Below are 25,310 nucleotides of genomic sequence, written 5' to 3'. Positions count from 1 at the left end.
GACACCCTTATTGTATCAGACCTTTCTTCTTTCTTGTCTTTGGAGGGATCAAAGTGAAATACTTTTCACTAGCTAGCACACTGCAATTGTTGACATCTGGAACTTCTGACTCTCATAAAATCACAAAATATTTTGCTAGAAGGGATATTAAAGAAATCGTGCAGTTTCACCCCTCAGCCCTAGGCAGGGAACTGCTTTCTAAATCAGGTTACTCAAAGCCCCATCTGACCTGGCTTGAACACTTACAGAAATGGGGCACCCACAGCTCCTGAACAACCTGTTCCAGTGTCTCCCCACCCTCACAGTAAAGATTTTCTTCTTAATATATAATCCAAACCTGCCCTCCACCAGCTAAACGCCATTCACACTTGTCCTTATAACTATATGCTCTTGAAAGTACTCTCTCTTAGGCTTCCTTCAGGTATTGCAAGGCTGCAATTAGGTTACCTCAAAGCCTTCTCTTTTCCAGGCTGAACAATCCCAATTCTCTCAGCCTTTCCTCCTAGGAGAGGTGTACCACCCCTCTGATCATCTTTGCAGCCTCATCTGGACTCACTGCAACCAGTCCATGTCCTCCTTATGTTGAGGGCCCCAGAGCTGGATGCAGTGTTCCAGGTGGGTCTCACCAGAGCAGAGCAGAGGGGCAGAATCCCCTCCCTCCCCTGCTGCCCACGGGGCTCTGGATGCAGCCCAGGACACATTTGGCTCTCTGGGCTGTGAGTGCCCATGGCTGGGTCATGTCCAGCCTCTCACCCACCAGCACCCCCAAGTCCTTCTCTCCGGGCTGCTCTCAGTCTGTTCATGCCCAGCCTGTGTTGATACCAGGGATTGCCTCAACACAGCTGCAGCACCTTGGTCTTTGTCTTGTTAAACCAACATGAGATTCCCAAGGGCCAACTTCTCCAGCTTGTCCAGGTCCCTCTGGATGGCATACCCTCCTTCAGGAGTGTCAAGAACACCACTCAGCTTGGGGTCATCTGCAAACTTGCTTGAGAATGCCCTTTGTCTATGTCATTGATGAAGGTATTAAATAACATTGGTCCCAACACAGACCTCTGAGGGCACCACTTATCACTGACATCCACTGAGACTCTGAGCCATTGGCCACCACCCTCCGGGTGGGACTGTACAACCACTTTCTTATGCACATAATAGTTCACTCCTCAAATTCCTCTCTTTTCAGTTTAGAGAGAAGGATGTCTGGGAGGAACCATGTCAAAGGCTTTACAGAGTCCAGATAATTGACATCTGTAATCCTTCCCTTGTCCACTGATGTGGTCACTCCACCACAGAAGGCTACTGGGTTGGTCAGGCAGGACTTACCCTTGGTGAAGCTGTGCTGGCTGTCCCGAATCACCTTCCTGTCCTTGATGTGCCTTAGCACAGCTTCTGGGAGGATCTGTTCCATGATCTTCCTAGCAGAAGGGTGAGGCCGACAAGTCTGTAGTTCCCAGGGTACTCCTTTCTACCATTTTAAAAGATGGATAAAACGCTTCCTTTTTTACAATCACATGTCCTGACTGCCATGACTTTTCAAATATCATGGAGAGCAGCTTGGCAACTACATCAGCCAACTCCCTCAGGACTCCGGGGTTCATCTCATCAGTTCCCAGAGATTTATGTACATTCAGGTTCCTCAGGTGGTCATGAACCTGATTTTCACCTGCATTGGGAAACACTTCAATCCCCAGTTCCTCTCTTGCAATCCAGCCACTCAAGAGGTGTGGGAAGAGAGGTTGCCATTGAAGACTGAGGCAAAAAAGTTGTTGAGTACCTCAGCCTTCTCCTCATCTGTTGCTGCCAGCTTGCCAGAACTGTTTATCAGAGCAGCGGGCGTTACGTCTTCTTTGACCTGCCTTTTCTAGATTATATACCCATAGGAAGCCTCGATTAGTAAAGCCCAATTTTTAAGTCACAGGCTTCTGTAGGGATTGCTGTAAACTGCTATTGACTGCATTTAGTACTTTTGATGTGCTTAACCCAAAACTACACATCCTTGTCAGCCTTACAGCATGTTCTCTGATTCCTTTTATGCCTTTTATACCCCCCGTCTTTCATCGCATTTGTGTTGATGTGTCTCTGTTCTGCACAAAGAAGCACCGTCCTGCAGTCCGAGTGAAGAAGACTGAACAAAAAAAACCTCTGAATGTTAGAAACTTGCATTTTTTTTTTATCATCTTTGTGACTCCTTGGCTTGCCTTTGGTGCCATTACAGCTTCTACATTTTAGTAAATTGGTGGACCTGTAGTCAAAATGCTACTCCAAAGAACCCCTTTCCAGGCATTGAAATAAAACACTTCTGACCCCTCTTGTCTGCCCCTACTTCAAACAGGCTGGTAAATGGTGGATTTCCTTCCAACATAACATTGGACAGTCATGTTAAATTGTAACAACCACTGCCTGGAAGGACAGAAGGCAATCTAGAGACAACAAATTACTAGGTAAGAAGAATACAATTCACGAATCCCTGACAAACAGAGTTGAAACTGAAAAAACAAATGAGTCACTAATGTTATGTTAAATGAAAATTGGGAAGTACTGAAGTGTTTGAACTACTGTACCAACAAAAAGAAGTTTTCCATATAAATGTCACGAGATTGGCTTCAGCATCAGAAGTCTGACTAATGAATCACTAATATGACGTAACTGTGGTTGATACCTTGTCTCACAAAAAAGTACCAGAGAAGTATTAATTTCTTAGAATTTATTCGAAGTATTGAGCATGAATCACTCTAACAAAGAGATAAGATCCAAAATTTTCATTAATTGAAGAACATGTGAAACACCTTAGAGTATATTTTGTAGGACAAAGGTAAAGCTAGTTAATAAGTTCTCCTATTTATTTTGGAAACTGGAATCATTGCAGAATCATTCTACAACTTGATAGCTATACTATAATCTCTTATTAATGCAGTTTCAATTAAAATGACTCTGTGCTTAGTGTTTAGTAAATACAATAATTACACACTGTATTTTCTTTGCTACTTTCTCCTCTCTCCTTTTGGGCACTTGAAAAAATTTCACTGGCAATGATGAATTGAATCTCACAGTGCATAGAAGTACACAATGCAGCTGGCTGCAGGGCAGAGAACTGAACAGAGTATTTATGTGACTCTCAGCCCCACATTGGTAAAGTCTCCACAGGCTGGCTAACCCTGGTGTCCCTAGGAGCTCAGTCAAGCTGAATCAGAGGGAATGGCACATACCATAAAATGCATGTGCAGCCTATTGGGGCTCAGTATCTAGCAGGAGTTAGAGCCTAAAGTGACTTTGGAGCTTTTGAAGTCTCCAAATTAGATGCTGCTTTGTGTTGTAAGTATATAAAAGCCTTGAAAGTTCTATTATAAGCAATTTTTCCATACACATCAGCAAATTTACAATAGGATCTGGACATGTATACAGCAGAGACAGCATCTCAAAAGGCATATGGAGACCTGCAGCTTCAACTAGTTAATTTCAAAGAAAATCCACAAAACAGTAGTATTTCAAAAAGTAAATTATCTCAGAGATTCCAGAATACAGGAATATAAAAACAAAATGTCTGCCTGTTATTGACTTTACACTCCTGGTGATCTTTGCAATTCAGTGTTAAATTTCCATTTAACGTTCGTAAGGTGTCAACTGTTTTCAAAACATAATTTTCATTACCTAATATTTACAAAGACATTTGGTCTCAAGTTCTGCATGTACATTGGTCCTATATCCATGCAACATGTAAGAATGAACATCTGTATAAGGGCTGTGAGGCGATGAAGATTAAATGCTAACTTCGTGAGCTTTACGTAACTCCTACCAAATCAGCTGCCCACAAACCACAGGAGTTCACCACATAAGCAGATAGAAATTTTGTTTGGAAAGGACAGGATGATGATTTCCAGTTCATAAGATATTTATCCCAAGACACATTCATTCATCTGTTGCACATTTAAATGTCTGCTTTTAGTCACTTGCTCGAGCAATACAATTAGAAAGAGCATCTCTTTCTAATAACGGCTTCATTCCACACTGAGTTACAAGCAGTCACTGTGTAATCTAAAGCAGTAGGAACAAAGTGTGAGTTCAGGAAGTCCAAGCCACAAGGAAGGAGATTCTGCACCAAAGAGACAGCTAGCCAGAGGTGATTAATGGGGATGTGGAGCCCAAATCCTGCAGGAGGAAAGGAAAATAAAAGTCTAAGTAAGTTACTCCACCTATGCAAGGACTGTTGGTCTTCAAGCCTGCCTGGTGGATGTTGAGGACTGAGGTCCATGTGTTTTCTTACCACATCAGCCGCCAGACAACCTTCACTCAAGGCTTGGGGTGTAATCCTAGACTGGTCCAATGATAAATGAGCTTTGGTTGTTTTTAAGAAGAAAAACAATGGTAAGAATATGAAATATCTTTTAAAGGTAAAGTATGAGAAGTATTTAATTTCAACAGTTACCAAATTAATTAAATTTAATTACAAAAAAATTATGTGGGCATTTAAATCAAAGAATCATTGGAAATCATTTATCTCTATCTGAATGCTTTCAAACTACTTTCAGGGATTTATTAACTACAATAACCTTCGTTTTTAAGCAATGAGTACAGTCATGCATGAACAATTACATTCTGCAGTCTTTAATTTGATGGAATTTATTCTCAGACATCCTTCCTAGGATGGAACATGTTCCTGGAAGAGGTTATGGTTTGATCTAAACACTGTCAGTTTGGGTTCAGATTGATCACTTCCAGTATAGAGTTTAGTAACAAGTTCCTGAAAGAAGAAGGCTTCACCTGCAGAGACCACTGTTCCAAATTGGTGCTTTATGCTGTGGAAGGATGTGACTGTCTAATTGGATTGTGATAGATGCTGAAGGTCTGAGACTGCAAGACTGATTTATTATGAACTTTGCAAATGAGTCCTTGGCTACATGTCTTTTTCTGACTTGAATATTCAAATGTTTCTTAAACAATTTTTTTGCTGACCATAACATTCATTCCTGAGAGATGCTCTTGATGTCAGTATTTCAGCTCATCAGTCTCTTTAAGCACTGTATTAGACCATAAATTCACTTTGACTAAGATGCAAAAGAGACAAAAGATTGCTTATTTTGTAAAAAGAATAAAATATTTTTTTGCGTTTACATGTGAAGATTATTTTGTGAATTTCTTATTCACTGAGTTTCCTTCTGTTGGTTATTGGTCTGATGGGATTTTTTTAGAGGCATGTGGTCCTACCATATAAAACTAAAGCACTACTATAATTTAAAAATTACTCTGGTGATATTTTCTTTCTAGTAATATGTGATACTTATTGATTTTCTCCGTTTCATTTGTTTTCTTCCTTGCCTTTGTTTTGTGAGCTCTTTTACTCAGAGTTCAAATTAAAATACAGGAGACCGGGAGCTTGTCTTCGGATCTTAGATGTTTACTATATCTTATCTATAATACAGCTGCACAGAGTGTGCCTCTAAGTTAACAAGGTGAAAATGGCCCTGAGTTCTAACTTCCAAGGTCTTTTAGGGTCCAAATTACCCAATTATGGAATGCCAAGTAATTTATTTTTACTTATAATCCAATAACTAACTATTCATGATCCGCACTGTGGGTTTTTTGACCCAATACCAGAATACCCAGATTTGTGAAGAAGAAGGAGAAAAGAAGAACAAACCCACACCCCAAATCCTCCATATTGTTACGTATATCCCATAAACCTGATTTTTCTACATCTCTACGTATTTCACGTGATATATGTGATATAACTGTTAGTTACAGAGCAACAACCTCAGTGTTATCACATAATTTACAAAGCCTTTCCCAAGGCCCCAGATCAAATGCAGTGTGCTTCTGAGGATCACTGTCCGTCAGCACTGAAAGGCTGAAATTCTCAGAGCTCAGGGTTCCAACAGATACTGACCTTTCAGTGAAAGAAATGTTTCAGTATTTTAAGGGCTTCACCTGTATTTCTCTGCTAATGCATTTGTGTGAGTTTTATTAATGTGTAGTGCTAAGCAATAAGCTAAACTGACAGAGACATTTGGGAAACATTTTATATTTCCCAGCAAAAAAATATTGACCCCCAAATGATTGTCACAATCCTGTATGATTTCCTTATGCAAAATCATATGGAACATGTATACTTTCAATTGTCTGATTTGCCAAAATCATTGTCATATGTACCACTTTGGTCATATGAAATAATCATTTACTGCAGCTAGGCATATTGCTAATCCCCCCCTGCAAAATCATTGTAAACTCCTTGCCAAGACACAGTATCCCACAAAGTTGGCTTTGACATATTTTCACCGTTACCAGGAAGTTCTGATTGCCTCATTAGAGTATTTTGGCCACCAGAAGAATGGTTTTTTAAGTGCCTCTCTACCTCTCTGTCGCATGTAGGCAGGTTGGTCTGTTGTCCACCCTCACGTCATAACCTGAACACTGTTGGTGCAGTGCTCCCAAGCAATGAGAACAGGTTGCTCCAATCTCTTTGTGTGGTGAGCTTCCTACCATCTTCTGCTTTCCTATGTCACTTTTTAATTGCTATAGAAAAGCGGCCAGAGCTCTCATCCATGATCAAGGCTCACTAGGTGAGGCGATGCTTAAAATCTAATCTTCTGACTCCCTGCTCAGTCCTTGAAATTTGGTATTTTTCTAGTTTCTTGTCTGTAGTCTGGGTTTCCTTTCTTCACCTGGCATGGGTACTGAAATACTCTACTTCCCAGACATTTCTTAGACACATAGCTAAATCAACTAGTCTTTTGAAAACTTACAGTGAAATAAATATGTCTGCATGAGGGAGTTTGCCTGTAAGTCTTCAAACCACGTAACCCAGTTTATTATGTTCTACCAACTTGCTTTGGGAAAAAAGTATTAATTCTGCAAACAATTTGTTTTCAGAGCAAGAATACTTACCATTCTTTAAGTCATTGTCATGAAAACAGCAGTTAAAACACAGCACAAAAAACTTTCCCACATGAGATGTGGAAGACCTGTTTTTTTCCAAGTTGAAAGGATCCATTTTCCTATTGTGACAATTTCAAAAACAAAAACAAAACTAAACAAAACAAAACAACAACAACAAAAAAACCCACAAAACTGCCTCTTAGGAGCTTTTGCTTACCTACTTCCCAGGTACATTTTTGCTTTTATAGAACTTTGTAAAAATTATCTCACCTTTATCACCAGCGATTTTCTTACTATGTCTTCCAAAATCGGGTGTATGTTCTTTGGCTAGGGCCAAAGCTTCAAAGAAGCAATGCGTTGTATGATTCTCAATAAAGATTTATCATACATTACTAACTCTGTTGCTCTGCAAGGCTGTGTTTTGTTTGGCAAAGAAATTTTGATGGAGATGAGAATGGCAACTACAGAATATTATTAACAATTTCTTATATTTCCAAGGAAACAAAACTGGGCTCAATATTGTTGGAAGCACAAATTAGTCCTTTGGAATAACTGTAAGTAGTACACTGCATACCTTTATTGATAGTCCAGAAGGGACTTCATCTCTAGGCAAAGCTCAGGAACAGATATGCCACAAAAGGGTGAGAACCATTCTGCCTTCAAAGCATACATTGGTACTGTTCTTACCTGCACTTTCTTCCAGATAAATGCTAAAACCCATCCAACAGTTGGTTCTCACTGGCAAGACCATTTCAACACACTGGGCTCAAAAGCAGCACAATGGAGAGTGTTGGAAATCCTTGTCTACGCTCATTAAGTGTCCCCTCCAGAAGAACGTTGGCAACAAGGAGACAGAAATATTCCTTTCTTTTTTCTTTTCCAAGGTCTTCTAGTTTTTGTATCTAAGGCCCAATATGCTGCTTTTTTTTTGGTGAAGTTAGTCACTATTTTTGAAAATAAAATTGCCAAATAATAAATTGCCAAATAATAAATTGCCAAAGTAGAAATGACCTACCTCCTTTTTAGATAGAAAACAGAAAATGAGGCATCTCTCCTGTGTATCAGAATAAGTTGTTTTAAACAGAGAGGAAAATAACTGTTCTTAACCTGCAAATATATCACCTTCCCAGTAACATGGCAGGTTCAAGATGCTCCAACTGCCCTTTTCTTAATTGATGCTTATTTTTCCCTTACTATGCCTTATCACCAGTGTCTTGATGATGAGTGCCTTTGGAAGAGGTCTGTGTGTGGCTGTATGTTTAGAAAGGTCCAAGCACACACCAAGTGGTACCAGAATTCATCTCTTATAGTAATTTGTGTAGTTTGTGATCAGCTTTGTAGGCAGGGACTGATCAGGCTGTTCTGTGTCTGGCTGGAACTTCAGGAGGGAACAGGCTGAGAAGCTGCGAGTGGCCCTGTTCCGGTTTGGCCAAATTTAGAAATACATCCTCTGAGAGAAGGCACAACCACCCCTCCTCCCACCAGGTTCGGGAAAAAAAAAAATTTCCTCGAAGGAAAGTGAAGGAGATAAAACTATTTATTTACCAAACACACGAGAAAAGGAAAATAATGCTAATAAAATCTCTCGCTGTGGAGAAAAAACCTGGGAAAAGTGTTAGAGTCCTCCCTTTGGTCTCCTCGGAGCTGGGGCTTGGCCCAGGGCCAGGCCCTCTGTGCCCGGTGGAAAGTCCTCCTGATGTGCTCTGTGTTGAAGCAGCCCAGTAGGAAAGGGAGACAATCTGAAATTCCAGGGAAGGAAAAGCAAAGTTCAACTCTGTCTCTCTCCAGAGAAAAAGCAAACTGAACAACTGGCCAAAAGCTGACTGGAAAGCAGCTAGCTGGGTGCCTCCTCCCTCCCCTGCCGCAGCTGGAAAAAAAAAAGGTTGCTATCTCTGGGTGACCTTGAACAAGCTGCAAACTGCTTTGAAAAAGTTTTGCTCAATTTTTCCTTCCCCCTCTTAGGCTCAGTTTAGAGACATAGAAAGGCACAAAGTTAATTTCTGGGCATAGGGCAGTGACGTGGGATATACATCATAAAGTCACCCCAAGGCAGGCCCCCCAACCTGACCTTCTCCTCAGAGCCTGAGCCCTCATACCTGGCTATGACAGCTGGTTAGGGGTCAGTAGCTCTGACCAAGGAAGAGGTGACCGGTCCGGAGAGATGGTCCCAAAAGGAATCGCCTTCCCGAGGCCCGGCGTCTTCCCTCAGCTGCTGGCAGGAGGGCCCGTGCAGAAGCTGTCAGCTCTTCAGTGATTGTCAGCTCGTGATTTCAGCTCAGCTCTGCAGGGCAGCCTCCAGGCCAGACCAGGGACAGAGATGAGAGGCTCATGTAGCTGTTCCACACGAAATGACTTTATTGGTCCACGCTCCAGCGAAGGGGAGCCAGCGACGAACGACACTCTGTCCTCGCAGGGGCAGGGGGCTAGCTTTATAGGGATACAGGGGGTGGGTGCCAGAGGGTAAGGGCCAATGGGTTACAAAGGATCTGCATAGAGTCCCCCAGAGGATTCTGGGTTTGTCTTCTCACCATAACTGAAAGTAGCTGCCTTCCCAGGGAGGAGGTCCTGCTAGGAGATTGCCCAATCTCCTTATCTCAGCAGACATCCCTCCAGGGCAGTGGCTGGGCATACCCTACACCTGGCATCTGCAGGACTCAGCAGAATGGCTGTGCTCTTACTGCTGTACTATTGGAGATACACAGAAAACTTCTGCTCCAAGACGAGCTATAGTCTGGAGGTTTTAAAAAAACCTCACATTTCATCTTGAAATTATGCATTTTACTCAGTTTTACAAAATGGTCCTGAGCACTATCGCTGGAATTTTCATCAGTTTAGCTATTGATCTTGATTTGGGTCCCCCAGAAAATTCTGGACAAGTGAAAGTCCTGACAGCTGAATACTTCCCAGAAATTTTGCCTGGATATGCACTATTTGATTTTGTTTGGTGTTTAATCTGTTGAGTGCTGTGTTGCTGCTGTACTCCTAAATAATTACTGCCTTCTAGTCAAAATACAGATGCATGAAAGTCCTTGTAAGGAATTTGGAAAGGGATGGGTTGGGATTCTGAAATTATATTGACACTCTTAGAAGATGTATCCTGTGCCTCAGGCTTGATCTTCCTCCAATTAAAATAACATATACCAGGGATTATTGGACTGGCTACCTTCAGTCTCAGGGTAAAGTGGATTCAGCAGGCAGAAATGGGTCTTTTCATCTGAAGTCCATGGCCAGATTCCTATCCAGAAGTCACAAAAACACATAGCTTGTAAACAGTTGACAAAAGTTTATTATATACAGTGTGTTAGAAATAACTGCTTGCTGTTAGATTGCAAGAGTAAGAAGCATCCATTTGTGTGAGGGCTTCTCCCAGATGTGGGTCTTCTGCTATGCTCAGTCCACCCACCTCCGATACAGAAAGAAATCCCCAAAGGGTTTCGAGACAAAGCATGGCAGCCTGGAGAAGAACAAGGACATATGAGGAATGAGGAGAAATTCCTGGTCCAGGAAACCTTCAGCTTCAGTTAAGCACTGTCTATCCAAGTGTGTTCCTTCTTCAAATGCTGTGCTCAGTATGGACTGTGTGTTATGTGGACACACACCTCATATGATCTCATTCTTATTTATTTCCCCATTATTATGCATTTAAACTGCTGATTCAAAAATGTTAGCTTTTATTTAGGAACATTCTCTGGGGACAATTAATTGAAACACAGCAAATTTTTACTTTTTTAGAAAAGGTAAAGTCAGAAAAATATTCTGGACCATATTCCAGTTTCCCTTTTTTGCAGGCTGCTACATTCCCAGTGCTTAAGTCTGTAAAATATAGACTGCTTAAGCTGATACTAATGCTAGTGTGACTACTGACTGATAGAATAAGATGTATCGGTTCTGCTTTTGTTATTATTCCCTACTAATGAAGCAAAAGTTCATCTACGAACAATTGTGTGCGCATCCCTGCTTTACAAAAGGAAGGACAGGAATTTTTCACATGTCAAGGTTCATTTTTGGGGGAAGAAAGTCAGCTCTTTGTATCAGCCTTGGCCTTGAAGAGCAGCATTGCTATGTATTTGCAGAACAGTAGGAAAAGAAAAGAAACAAAAGAATGCATAATGTGTAACAAAAGATTTTAAATTGCATTGTGCTCTGTGTGCAGCTGGAGGAAAAAAATTCTTGGTGCCTGAATGAAGCAGGACCCATACCAATGACGGTGCAAGGTATCTTACTGCACTGGCACCCAGCCAGCATGCCAAGGAGCACCAGCCTGCACTGGACTGCAAAGCACCACTTAGCCCAGCTTTTCTTCCAGCTTGAAGTTCTGCAGTTGTCAGAGGTTTCTCACTGGTTCAGTTACACATCAGATTAATCCAGCAGGTTTTGGCTGATGTGTCTTTGAGCAAACATCAAAAAAAAAAAAAAAAAGAAACTCAGGAGACTAGAAAGAATATGTTTATGACAAGCCCCAGAAAACAATAGCATGGCAATCTGCAAAAACTCTCTTTCAAATCATTGATGAGAACACATCAGTTAAAAACATGATAAATGTTTTGCAAACTATTAATGTATGCCTGATCCACAGTTGCCTTGTAGATGTTTACAGAAGCCAAATCCCCCACAGAAGAGTAATATGTTGGCTAGCATATTTCTGGTTTATACCTTTTTACACAGCAGAAGGACAAAACCAGTATTTTGCAAGGAGGGCACTTTCCACCAATTGCAAGCAGAGGATAAAGCTTTCAGTATGACCTACAGTTCTGAGGGCCCTTCCATCTAAGTTTTTTTAGTAGCCCACACAGTTTAGTTTAGTGAAACTGACTTTTCAGGAAATATCATGTTTTCTGTATCCAGTCACAGAGAGAATTGTGAAATGCCATGTTTACCATGTGCAAGTGTACTAGGACTGTCCAGACTTTAGCAAATATATATTAAGGTTAAAAACAAGACAACTGATGTAGGCAGAAAAACAACTTGTGAAAGCGTAAGAAAGAAAGAGAAGAGGTGGTGCAGGGAGAACAGCATGAGTGAGGCTGCAACATACTTTGTGTACACAGAGTTTCCAAACGTAAACCAACAGTGCTTTGCTATGTTCAATAACTTTTTGCTTTTTCACACTGTACTCTTTGCTCAATTGCAACGTTGAAAAGAAAAAAAAGGCAGAAAAGAAATGATACATACACACACAAATTTTGAGAAAATTGCATCAGCTTCCAGTGAGAATATTTCACATCATGTACCAGAGCCTTTAATTCTTAGTTGATTTTACATTTTCATAGTGGTTCTGGGCTTTGTTAAACTTACCTTAACTTCGGGCTGTATGTGAAACATCTGAGTAGAGTGAGACAGCAAAAGTGATAAGTCTCAGTCACCTTTTTCCTCCCATGGTCTCTGGTACTGTTGTGACAGGTTTTTTATGCAGTGTGATTTTGGGCCTCTCTGAGTGCTGCTATCTTCTAACCAGGGTTTTATACTAGCTGTGTGTCACTGGGGTGCAGTGTGCCCCAGCCACAGCCTGTCATGCCCTGGCTGACTGACAGGCTTTGTGTTACTTGAACCAATAGCAGTGAAATCATTGCATCATTAACTTCAGGGTGTGTTACCCGCTCAAGTAAGCACAGGAGGTCCCAGGCAAATTTGTCGGGCCTACACTAAAGTCTGTGTCAGCACACCTTCATGGCTTGCCAAATTAATTTATGTTTGGTTCCATATGTATGCTTACAACCTCTATATCCTGACTGCAATAAAGTCCTATTTGTAAATCAAGAAGAATTAATTTTGTCTGCTTGCCATCTCCTGTAACCTGCAAGGACCTTGCGATAGCCCCAATTTAACTAGCCTATCTAATCTAATCTAATCCAGTTTTTCCCTATCCACCTCAAATAATCATTAAATGGATAGTGTAACATGTATGTGAAGGGGAAACCTTCCGCCATAATAAAGATGTACCACTGTGTTTATATTTGTTAATATTCAGAGTAGAGATACATGAAACTTCCCACTTCTGCTTTGAAACAACCTCCCTAAGTTTTGTATCAGACCTGTCGTAATTTGTGCTTGGCCTTGCACCTGCTCAGGTTGACAACAAGGATCTACGTTTGACCATCTGTGTTCAGCTGATAATGACCATTCCATGCAATGATGGTACCATGGTCTCACCTCTGGTACAACCCACCCTACTGCATGGTAACACAGAGACACTGAGTAATTTTCCTATTAAACAAAGATTTAAGTGGTTCATAAATATACTCTTAAGTTGACCATTTCTTCTTCCAGATAGGTTGAATTCAATAAATTCTCATTTTCAGGAAATGGCAAGTTTTTTTCTAACCTTTGCATAGCTCCAACTGAGTATTTTCTTCTTTCAAGAAAATATTGCAGGTTTGGCAGTAATGTTATTTCAGATCTGGTGCCTTATTACTCAGTGCAGTTTTTAGTTGTTGTTACTGCTCTTTCTATAATTATTATCATCATTATCAGCCCTGTCATTATCACTGTATTGTTATTATTACTTATGATAGTATTCTTCATTAATAATAGGTAAAGGCTAAGACTAAGTCACTGTAGAGGGATGCCTGTGGTGAAGATCGTATTTCTTGACTGGTAGGGAGGCCTCTGGCAATCAATTCATTGGAAGTTTGTCATCAATCATAAGAAGAAAGCAGAGAAATTAAAGGCACTATGCTTATGTAACCTGTGTGGGGAGGCAATTAAAGGACACATGACAGAAGTCTGTGGCAGAAGAATTTTGCTCAGTATTTGTTGTTACACTTACCTGTAAAAAAGATGTCTTGCATTGACCAGACACCGACATTGTGCAAGACATCCACTCACTACCTTGAAGCAAGCAGTTTGGTTTTAATTTTTGATAAACAGCGCAATCTGGGAAGGTCTTAGGAAAACCAATCGTATTTGTTGACAGAGGGCTTGAATCAAGAGACAGTATTTCAGTTCTTGAGATTAAGATCTTTGCACAGGTCAGCTAGTGGATGACTCAGAAGTTCTGTATGAGCACCTAAATCATATATGGACCCTCTCAACAGGGAACTGACTGGGAAAGGTCAAGAAGGTACCTGCTCTATGTGGGAATAACATTTATAATACAGACTGGGCACAGCCTACTCTTAAACCTTTGAACTGGGAAAATGCAGCAATATACAGCATTCTTATAAACCAATATGCACTTTTCAATCATTAGTGTAAAAACAAGATTAAAGAAATTGCTAACTTTGCCAGTCACCTTCTTAAATCATCATTAACTGACTCACTTTTTACTGGCACTAAGGCAGAAGTTGTTACAGCAGGAGAAATGTAGAACAAATAATAGCAGCTCTATGCACATCTGGCAATACAAATTCCATTTATACTTTTGTCATACGAGCTTTATGTCTAGGTTTAAAAACCTTTTATACTCACAGCTTCCAAGCTATTTTCTACCATGGCCACAACTGTAATTAACAGTAAAATCTATCATATTAACTCAGTGTCTCACTGCATCTAAGAAAAGTCAGAATCACTGGGCAAATCTAATGAGGTTCCTATTCAGTACTTGCAGTACAAAAAAAAGTTGTGCAGTGCAAGAAATGCTTATTGTGGACCTTCACCATTCATCTAAAACATTTGGGGATCTCTGTCCTCTGACTTCTAAGAAGTAGCATGCTTCCTTTTGGAACACAATATTAATTTCCCTTGTTTTTTAAGGCTGAAATTCTGCTAACACATTCATGCATCTAGATGTTTATTAGTGGATATAATTAAATGCATATGTTCAAATATGTGTGTATTGTGTATACATTTAGTAAGTACATATATATATATAAGCATTTATACATATGTACATGCATATACAAATGCATAGATGTGAGTAGCTTCTTAGGAGTCAATAGTATTAGTCACAAAGTTAAAGACAGTCAAGAGCTGAAGTATTTTGATAAATCAGATCCTCAGCCTGATCCAGAGGATGAAAATATATGAGCTAGAATTATTTAGAGCTGAAGGTTCATTTGGAGCAGAAAGTTTCAATTTTTCTATCCATTTAGATGTGCTTTTTTTCTGGCATTTGAACCTTCCAATGAAAGTATAATAATGATGAAGACATAGACTGTCATTTATATTTCATAGTAGACCATATGTTCCATATACAAATTTCTATTTGCTTAGAAAAAAATACTATCTATATATGTGCAACGGAAAATGAGATGACACTGAAGCTAAGTGAGAACATATTTTATGGCAACTTTGATATTATGTTCTCTGGACACATTTTTATGGAAATCAACTTATGATGCCCTCCATCTCCATTTATTATGCTCTGTGTTACCAGAGTAGGGAGCTGCCAGGCAGTGTTTTATAATGTCCTCAGAGAACATGATTTTACAAGAGTTCTACAGTGAAGTCCCCATAAGTGTTTAACAGTCAGCTTAGATGGTCATTCAGCCTCTCCTCACAGGTTACACTGGAACTATAAACAGAAGGTAGTAGAAATAAATAAAACTAATAAAACCAGGATGGTGAAAAGCCATGTGTAGGCCCTGTGTAAAGGGAATACTCTATGCACTCTTGTGGAACTAACAGCATTCAGAAAAACTATTTAACAAAAACTTTACCGATTCAAAAATACTCTGTGACAACAAGCCATTTTAAGTGATTCATACAATGTTAGAGTTTTCAAATAATTTATTTCCAACTGACATCCATGAAAGGTCTCTTTGTTTCTTCAGGAACCAAAATACCTTTGAAAATCTAACTTCAAGTAATCAATTTTTTTAAAAAATAAATACTTTGATATTTTCCTACCAAGTTAGACTCTCAAGTATAATACAAAGGTATCACACTAATCTGCAAAATCCCGGGGCAGGTGCTTAATCACACACTGGCGGGGCTATGTTCAGCTGTAAAACATGTAATAAGCTTGAGCTACCTGCTTCAACCCAGCATTAAAAACATTCTCCCTTCCTCCCCTTATGCAGGGCCCGGCAGACAGATACATTCAAAGCACACAGATGGGACTAGTCCTGGCACAAAAGGCAGCCAGAAGCAAGACTTTCTGGCTCGCTTAACTATTAGTACACTTAGTTTAACAGTGGTCTGTGATATGAATACAGAAGACTGATTTTTAAATCCTCTCTTCTTGATTTGGGAGCTACATCTTGAGTATCACTCCCAGGGAAGTATCTTATACTCTACTTCAGTCCGTCTTCATCTCAGTTCCCTCTCTGTTTAAATCTCAGTACGCTATTGTCCTACTCCAACAAACACTTTAAGCTTCCTTTTTTATGTTCAGTTTATGTCTCATGTGGGAATACAGCCCAGGCAGGTTTTGTTCCAGGGAACAGGCACAGCTGAGACATGGGGGCCAGACACAGCCCAGGCAGGAGACACCAAGTGTGTACGTGCCTGTCTCGCTGCACCACGTCAAGGAGACACATCAAACAGCCCGTGAAGATCAGGGAAAAACCAAACTACCAGAAACGGGGTTTACAGAGGATTGTGTGCTGAGGTGAGTGAGGTCTGCCAGCAGGAGACAATAGGACTGAGACACTCCTATTCACACTGCAGCCACCTTCCCCAAAACTCTTTCTCCCAGACAAGTACTTTCATTCAGTCTCTCAAGAGGCTGGTGATGGCAACTGTATTTGACAATACTTAAGCTGTTTTTTAAACCACAAATCACTTTGAAGGAAATGGTTTTCTCTGAAAAGCTGTTGTCACTAAGCAGACTCAGAAAGAGTCTAAGACCAGGTCAGCCAAGGATGCAGAGCACAAGAGAAAGCACATTTCTGCGCCGTGGTGCCGAGGAGAATGTTACAGATTCTGACCTCTTCTCCCAGGCCTGTTTCTGCACTTGCCATTAAATGATCATTAGGTTTGCTGCTGATGGGGAAAGAGTTAAATGCTGAGTGAAAGCAGACACAGCTGACAAGGACAGAAATAGGAAGAACAAAACAATGTAGAGCTCATGTGTGCGTGGGTGTGTGCACGTGGGCATGTAGGGAGATAGTTACCTGTATTGGGACTAGTATGGTGCTACTGGAAACCCAAAGCAGAAAGGAGGGGCGTTGTATCTTTGAACGAGGGCTCAGGAGGGACAGTTGGCTGTGTAATGTAAATGAAATTAAAACACAAGCGTAGGGGGGTCCTACTAATGATTTGATGAGTTGTTAAGTTGCCAGCTAGTGGGGAAAATGGAGGAGTGCTAATGCATGACTTTACAGACCAAGAGGTAAGTCCTGTTGAGTGGAGCTTAATATTGTATACATCTCTTACTCAAAATGTGAACTGCAGACCAGATTAGATCAGGGAATGTTAGCCACATCCACTGCAAAATATGTTTTGTTTTGATTGGTTTCTTTTAAAACAGAGAGAGGGAGCAGAAGTTCAGGGAGGTAAGTGAAAGTTCAGTGAGATTTCTCCACATTCATGAAACCTGAGTTCATAGTCAAGCTATTGAGTCACACACAGATGAAAATCTTGCCTGGTCAATTAGGAAAGAAAAAAGGAAAAAAGAACACCAACCCTTTCCCCCTCTAAGTTCCTTGATGTTCAGTAGGTGTGGTTGGGTGAAGAAAAGACAGACCAACACCAACAGCTGCATGGAATCTTTCCACGACTGGAAGGTGAATAATTAACTCTCTTATAACTGCAGCCCCTCGGGGGGAGGTGAATCACCAGCCCAATTTAGAGTTATGTTATCTTGTAATGAACAATAAGAGGAAAATCTATACATGTCCTAACAGTTCTAGTGAGACATCAATGATCTGTGCCCCAAAAACCTCAGGAAGGGAGTTGATAAAAATGCATCTCTAAGAAAATAACTGATTTTTTACAACCAACTCACCAGTGCCTGAAGTTTACTTTTTTTTTCCTAGCTATATGACATTTTATGAATATGATACTGAGGCTTAGACAAGAGGGAAAAGATGTGTCAGTTCTACCTGGCCACATTGTGCCAGTACCTAAAATCAGATACAGTTGGTGTGGGAATTAATTTATTTTTGTGCATTCAGTTATGCTCATACTTTTGCCTCTGGAGTTTTGGGATGAAGGGAGGGGTCAACAAAAGGCAGATACGAAAAATAAGCCCGCTGTTAGGTGACTTGGAAACCTACTAAAGGATATTTTTCCAAAGGGTTTGAATGTCCACTGGGAAATCTCCAGCAGACCACAAATCCAGAAAGTTTAAGGGCCGGTCTAAATTTGACAAACTTTTGCATTTATTAACTGCACCTAAAAGAGACAGGCAGTGTAAATCACTCTTCCTCATATGCAGAGATGGAAGACTGAAGTCCTTGGCTTCTGTTCCTGCACAAGGCAAGAGGCAGTGTCCTTGCTGCTTCTTCTGGAGCTGCAGCCTCTTAATTTAGATTTTTAGAGCTCTGCAGGTGATTCAGGTTCAAAAAGTGGCTGGTAGAAAATACTAATGGATTTTTCTTTATAAAACCTTGCAAAAAACAAGTGATTCCATGCCTTCTCCTCCTTCTGACTAAAATGTTGATAGTTCTGATCCCATTTGAGGGGTTCAGGACTAATTAGGTTCACAGCATAACAGCCATAGAGGCACATCAGCCTTATGTGTCCAGTCAATGTATCATACAGTCATGTTCTGGTGGAAGGAGAGCATCTTGGGTTGTTTAATTTGCTTCAGCTGCTTTAGAAGTAGCATTGACTGACTCCAGGAGCCACACCCTCTATATTATCTCATTAAAGAGAGTTTGAAACCAGTGAAATATGTAATTTCATATGGAAATGAAAAAAAACACCAAAACAAAACAAAGGAAACCCAACCAAACAAACCAACAAATGAAACCAACTAACAAAAATGAAAACAACAACAACAAAAAAAACCCCAAACACTACACCCAACAAAGCAAAAATAAAACCATCCCAGCCCAAACCAAAAACTCAAAAATATTCTGAATTAAAGCCTCTGTAGTGGTTATTACTTTTGATTACTGTATTTCTGACTAATTAACATCTATAAAAGAGAATATTTTCCCATGGTGTTTCACCATGCACCATCTAGATTCAAGAGACTGTCACTGGGTACATTTTAATTATTGTGTAGTCACTGTCATGTCTTCAGTTCATTACAGCAGATGGTATAGATCTGTTGCAGAAATTCTGTGATCAGTTGTAATGGTTTTTTTCATTAAAATAAGAAAAGCCATTGCTCAGAAATGGAAACCAGGATGCTAGAGAGAGATTAAAAAATCCCTAAATGTCCTATTTTGGAATATAATCAGAGTGCAGAGGACTTCCAGGATAAAGATGCATCTTATCTGATTTTAGAAGGTTAAAGCAAGATACCTCTAGTTTGCTGAATTTTTTTAGGAAGGAAGGAAGGAAGGAAGGAAGGAAGGGAGGAAGGGAGGGAGGGAGGGAGGGAGGAAGGATGGGAGGAAGGAAGGGAGGAAGGAAGGAAGGAAGGGAGGAAGGAAGGCAGGCCACAGAGAGACCAGTAAAGCTAAGTCCACCATTGCAAAAAAATGAACCTCCAAGCTTTGTATATAGATTTGTATGATATGTTATAAATATACAATGAAAAGCAACACACGTCTGAAGGCTCTACAACTGAGCTAGAAAATAACCATTTCAGCTTGTTCATTCCAAAAATACCTCTAAATGGGACAGCCAAACAAGGTCTTTGTTTAGAATTGTCCTAATTACTTGCCCAAGCTGGAGCTTGACAGAGGAAGTCCAGCCATGCTGCTTGTAACATGCCCTTACTTCACTGATATTTCAGTGACTTGTTTGCTCCCTGCAGTTCAGACAGTATTTTTTTTAGCCTTGACAGAATGGCTAGACTAGGTAATCCACGCAAACAGCTGCTGCATGCAATGTGATCTTTTCTCCAAACCTTTTTAACAAAGACTTCTGAACTGTTCCTTAGTTTTGGATATGTTGGAAATATCCAGAAGCTAAAATCTCTCAATATGAATGTAATTGACATATCAACTGTCTGACGATACTGCTTTTAGTTTAAGAAGTGTCCCAAGGAGATTAACAAGAGCTGCATGTTCACAAAACCACTCCCTAATCAGAAAGCATTCATCAGGATAATACCTCTGCTTCAAACCATTTTCACAGAGGATTTGTTTTGAATATCAGTGTTCCTGTCTGTAGTGAGAAGAAACATCCTCCTGATTTTTGTAGCATGAGCTTTGCAAACTTTCAAACTTCATCAAAGATAACATAATCAAGATTTTTCATTGCATTTTATAACTTGAATTCTTTTGTTCTCTGTTGATCATTTCTGTCTAATGGAACTCCTATGAGCCCAAATAAAATTAAAGTAAGTGTTGCAAATATTGAAGATATAAAATAACAGTAATAGATCCAAGGAGATTTGGGAGAAGAACAGGAGCAAAGAAATAATGGGTCAGTCTTTAATGAGGTCTATGAATTTAAGATAAAACACATTCAGATGAATGGAGGAATTGGGAAAACAGTAATTTTAAAGAAGTTGAGAGGTGAGAGTGGACAGAAAGTGAGAAATGCATTAGGAATATGATACAACATCCAAAAGGGTATTGCAGCTTTGAATTGCATAGGCAAGGATTACATCCTCAGTGGGCAGGATGGCAAAAGTCCTTTTCACAATTCTCCACTACCTTTTAGGAACTTATATCCTGAATAAAAATCAGTGTATTGGAGAGGATTGAGGGAGCAATAAAATAAGAGTAGGGGAGAACAGAATTTATTTTAATATATAAGATTAAGTACTAAATCTGTCATAACTGGGAAAGAAGACCACATGGATAAATACTTAAAAGGTGTGTGACAGGAAAGGAATTATTTTAGGACAATGAAAATGTTAAGAAAATGAAAGGAGGATGAACATGAGAATGAGGTGTATCAGGCTGTGAAATGGTCCTCTGTGAGATGAGAGAAAAAAAAAACTCTCCTAGAGAGAACAACTTTAAACAAGTTTGGATATTATCTTAGTGACCAAAGGGACATTTGGGAATATCAACTATTTTTGAGATTTTGTAGGCAAGGATCCAAATAAAAGAATTTTATGAAGGCCTTGTTTTTTGCTGAGCCACACACCCTTTCTTTTTTTGAGTAAGATCTATTGGCTAGTGGAGTCTCAGTGCTCTGCTATTGCTGGCTGCTCAGTGAGTTCATTAGGAAGAAGGTGAATGGCTGAATGCTTTAACCCTGAGATCTCTGCCTCACCAGCATCTCTAAATAAAAGTAACAAGGACCGTTGTTGCGTGGCAGTAACATTACTCTGCACTGTGAATTTCTACATCCTGTGGTCTTCCAGGTAGTCTGCCAACTGCGAGTACAAGCCCCCAAGGAAAGTGGAGAATCACAGTCACCTAGGTGTTGCCAGTAAACTAAATCTTTAGGCATTTCTTTGCTTTGATCCAGAGAAATGCATGTGCTGTGCTGTTTGTACCCTCAGAACAAATGGCAGTCTTGGGAACTAGCATGGATATTTAGAGATGGTATTTAAATAACACTACTTGGGAAATTCCCACTGCTTAAGAAAAGACCAACTAAAACAAGAGCTTTCTTTCCCAGAAGCCTGAGACAGGTATAATAAGGATTATCAGGCATAATTGATATAATTTCTGTATCCTAGAGGATCATATGATTCATCTTCATAGTCATGTCCTCCCTGTTCTTACTACTGATGAGACTGAAAATGTTGCTGTGAAGTGTAAAGAAACAATATAAACATACTGTGTGATACAAGCAACTGACTGCAAACAAATAACTTCAATAATCCATGTCCATAATAATTACTTACAGCATATATTTTTTATACAGCATATTTCCTCTGCAGATCTAAAAGTGCTGTACAGATGGAAAAACTCTGGAGGTAAAATGACTTGTTTGAGGTCATTCAGGTAGACAATGGCAGCTCTGGGAGTAAACTATGCCACAGTGCCTCACTTTGCGTTATAAATGCCCCTCATGTGCAGTCCTGGAAAGGATCATGGCAGTGAGCCTTTGGAGAGGGAGAGTGTGTAGCTGGAACTGAAATAAGCCTGAGTCTGATCATAAGACCATTGCGAATTAGAAAGGCCAAATTCCACCCTAATGTGCAATCTCTCCTAAAATCAACTGGAGCTTTATAAGTATTTCCAAGGTTTTCTTTCCCATGGTGTCTGAGTACCAGCAAAATTACATCACTCTCGAACTATCTTTGAGGATGATTCCTTACTACTTTTTCCTACTAGCCCTAAGCACCACTATAGATTGTTTTATTTTTATCACTTTTTTTTTTTAATTGACACAAACACTGGTTCTAATTTACTGATCATGCTGGAAAATGAAGGAAATTATTATTTACTACCTAAAACTACAGTATTACAGGATGCCTCAGGCCTAGAAAATATAAAATATAGCAAGAAAAGGTTTCAGTCTTAACTATGTATATAATTTTAAAAGTACAGGGAAAACAATCTGTAGGCATTCAACATCCCTAGCTCACGACAAGAGAAGCTAGGCAGATACTATCCACAAACACTTCACATGATGGGAGAGGAATCAAAACAAAATATATCATAAATTCCAAAATTACAAATCCCGTTTGCCTGAAATTTGGAAGGTAGAATACTTCCTACAAATTCCTGGAAGGGAAGAAAAGGCGCTGGTCCTGAAGCCACAAGTCTAGAGTTCCTTGCTGGCTGAGCTGCGGGCTTCCTCTGTAATCTTGGGCATATTGCTTTACTTCTGTTTCCTCTCCCACACTGTGGGTGTGCCTACATTGCAGTCAAAGTGGGCTATTAAAGCTTGACAGCCCAACTGAAGTGACTTAAACCAAGTCAGCTTATATGTACTGTTAGCATTGTAATCTAACAGACTACGGACTAAATTCTTACGGGTTTCTAAAGAAATTTGTAGAACAGAATCTGAAAGCTGTCAGAGAAATCTCATTCAGATCTGTATTTCCCATTATTCTTCATTTTCCAAAAGAATAGTAGAAAAAAAAGTCTGATTAACAGTAGGAGCTGAGCCAGGAAACAAAAAAATAAAAAAAGGAAAAGAGAAAAAAAAGGATGGTTGATGTTTTCAGAATCATTCAAGGGATTTAGCCACATGCTTCACATTAATGTGAGAGTGCTGCTCTGGGATACAGATCTTAAGAATGAGAATCTGTTCCTGAACTCCATCCAAATAGTATTGTAACCAGGGTATGAAATGAGATGAGTTAGTCTTCCACAGGGGTAAGACCAGCTGAGAAAAAGTGTGTTTCAAAACCATGAAGACAGTTTAAAGGAAAGTTGCTTATTGTTATCTGAAAGTCTGCCCAGCTGGTAAATATAATTGTATTGGTCTGCAATTATATACATTTTAAGAAAACACTTCTGTATTGTGCAAGAAAAAGTTGATCTACTTTTTTTTGTGAAAGAATAACAAATATAACTTCAAGCTGTACATCAGTGTCAAAATCAATAACACAATCTGATATGACACTTCTCCCCACCCAGGTAAATGACTCATGTACTCTTAGAAACAGCATGATAGTTAAAATACAAATAAGGGGTATTATATGGAAATTATAGCTCTAAAGTACAAACACATGTATGAGAGTTGTTTTAGAAAGTATAGTGAGAGACAGGGTAAGAGGAAAAACTTTATTAATGTCAGAAAGATACAGTGAAATATTTAGTGCACACATGTCTGGAACAATAGCTAGGATGAGGAGCCAGATGCTCAGCTAGTGAATGTTGATGCATCTCTGTTTAAATTGGTGGTATTATGCTGATTTACATCATCTACGGATTTTGCAGCTGGTTTTGACATGCGTACAAACGTTGTAAGTTAAGCAGACCTACCTGCCCTCTACTCTCTGGAAACAAGGCTGGAAGTCTGATGGGATAACGATTCTCAAGGAGACCTCTTGCATTTCTGTGGGTTAGAAACATGGTGAAGACAAGTATTATTGTGGTCAGGACAGAATTTCTACATTTTCCTAGCCTCCTGGGGAATCAAAATGCACACTAAAAGCGAATAATTAACCTAACTTTGTAAGCCTTCAAAAAGCATTCATTCTTGTATGATTCAAGCTGCATTTCGTGTGAATCAGTGCTCCCCTCCCTACTTAAATGTAGACATGTTATTTTTGTGGTCTGGAAGCTGAGATCAGATTTCACCCATAATGATTTTAGCTGCCACACAGCTCATCAAAATTGCAATTATGAATACCAGTGTTTTTCTTTTTCTGGAATGCAGACTGCATCACACAAGATCCTGCCAAAAGATGCAAAATTAGCACTGCAATAGATATACTTCTGGAACCTCTAGGGAAGGACAATTAAGGAATGAGGAATAAGAGGAAAGAGGGAGTTGTCACTACATAAATGACCAAAAGTCTAAATCATCTCTATATCCATCTCTCCTGCACTGGGAGCTTTTGATTCAAGACAGAATAGCTTTAAACTGAAAGAGGGTGGGTTTAGATTAGATATTGGGAAAAAAATCTCAACTGTGTGAGTGATGAGGCACTGGAACAGGTTGCCCAGAGAAGTTGTGGAAGTGTTCAAAGCCAGGTTGAATGGGGCTTTGAGCAACCTAGGCTAATGAAAGGGGGGTTGGAACTAGATAATCTTTAAGGTCCCATCCAATCCAAACCATTCTATGATTCTTAACCCAGTAATTTTCATTGATGTAATGAGCACAGTGGCAAAAAAAAAGTGCCAGAATTCGCTTCGTTCTTTTTCATTCCTCCTTAAACACTGTGTTGCTAATGTGTCGCTACTAAGCTTCTTCTCTGAGTGGATCAGGCTTGAGTTAGGACAACTATCCAAATTCACTTGGAGTCTGTCTGTCAACAAGAACCAGTTGTATGTTTCTCTCCTCTTTACATTCTACCTGTGCTGGCTTGTATTAAAATTAAATCTCCATTGAATCTATGACAGGTGTAGCAAACATATTGTAAATAATACCAGACTCCTTAGCGCTCTCACTGCAGATGGAGAAAAGATAGGGGAACCATAACTGGGTCAGACAGACATACCTGGAAGTGCAGTACTATCGATCCTGCCTCCAGCTTAGGGCTGGTCCAGGGACAATTCAGTTTCCTCATTCCATTCCATGTGGAAATCAAATATACATTTCCCATCTGTTCTCTTTGAAGTAGAATCTTTACTTTGACAGTGCTTTGAACAGTCTCCCAATCTGCATGAAAAATTCCTTAGTGTGCTCTGTTTAATCATGCTCAGAGATTTTTGGGAAATAGCTCTGATTAGTTCCAATATCATTAGGAATGACAGGGCTATGCTTTTACATGTAGACTGTATAAATTTCCAGATGACAGACTTTATAAAATGAGCAACTACAACATCAGCAGGGAAGGCAAGAGAATGGGAAAGAATGTTTATAAAGATTTTAACCTCTAGAAAAATAAAGATTTCTGTGAGTCCTCAACTCACCTGCTCAGTTTTCAGGTGAGATGGGAGACAGACCTACAGGACACTACTCAACTTTTCCCA

At 39.8% G+C, this 25,310-nt stretch overlaps 2 long non-coding RNA genes across 2 annotated transcripts; both read right to left on the bottom strand.

The window, feature by feature from the left end:
* Positions 1-409: 409 nt before the first annotated feature.
* Positions 410-17,514, bottom strand: LOC116438508. The gene is made up of 3 exons (XR_004237784.1): positions 17,502-17,514; positions 7,059-7,066; positions 410-502 (listed from the first exon to the last, which is right to left on the bottom strand). It is a non-coding gene; the product is annotated as an uncharacterized LOC116438508 (long non-coding RNA).
* Positions 2,690-4,398, bottom strand: LOC116438509. The gene is made up of 2 exons (XR_004237785.1): positions 4,262-4,398; positions 2,690-4,146 (listed from the first exon to the last, which is right to left on the bottom strand). It is a non-coding gene; the product is annotated as an uncharacterized LOC116438509 (long non-coding RNA).
* Positions 17,515-25,310: the final 7,796 nt, after the last annotated feature.

The sequence above is a fragment of the Corvus moneduloides genome, chromosome Z, assembly GCF_009650955.1.
Source record: "Corvus moneduloides isolate bCorMon1 chromosome Z, bCorMon1.pri, whole genome shotgun sequence".
NCBI classification, from domain to species: Eukaryota; Metazoa; Chordata; class Aves; order Passeriformes; family Corvidae; genus Corvus; species Corvus moneduloides.
The sequence above is the reverse complement of the archived record's forward strand: the minus strand, read 5'-3'. Positions and strand labels throughout refer to the sequence as shown.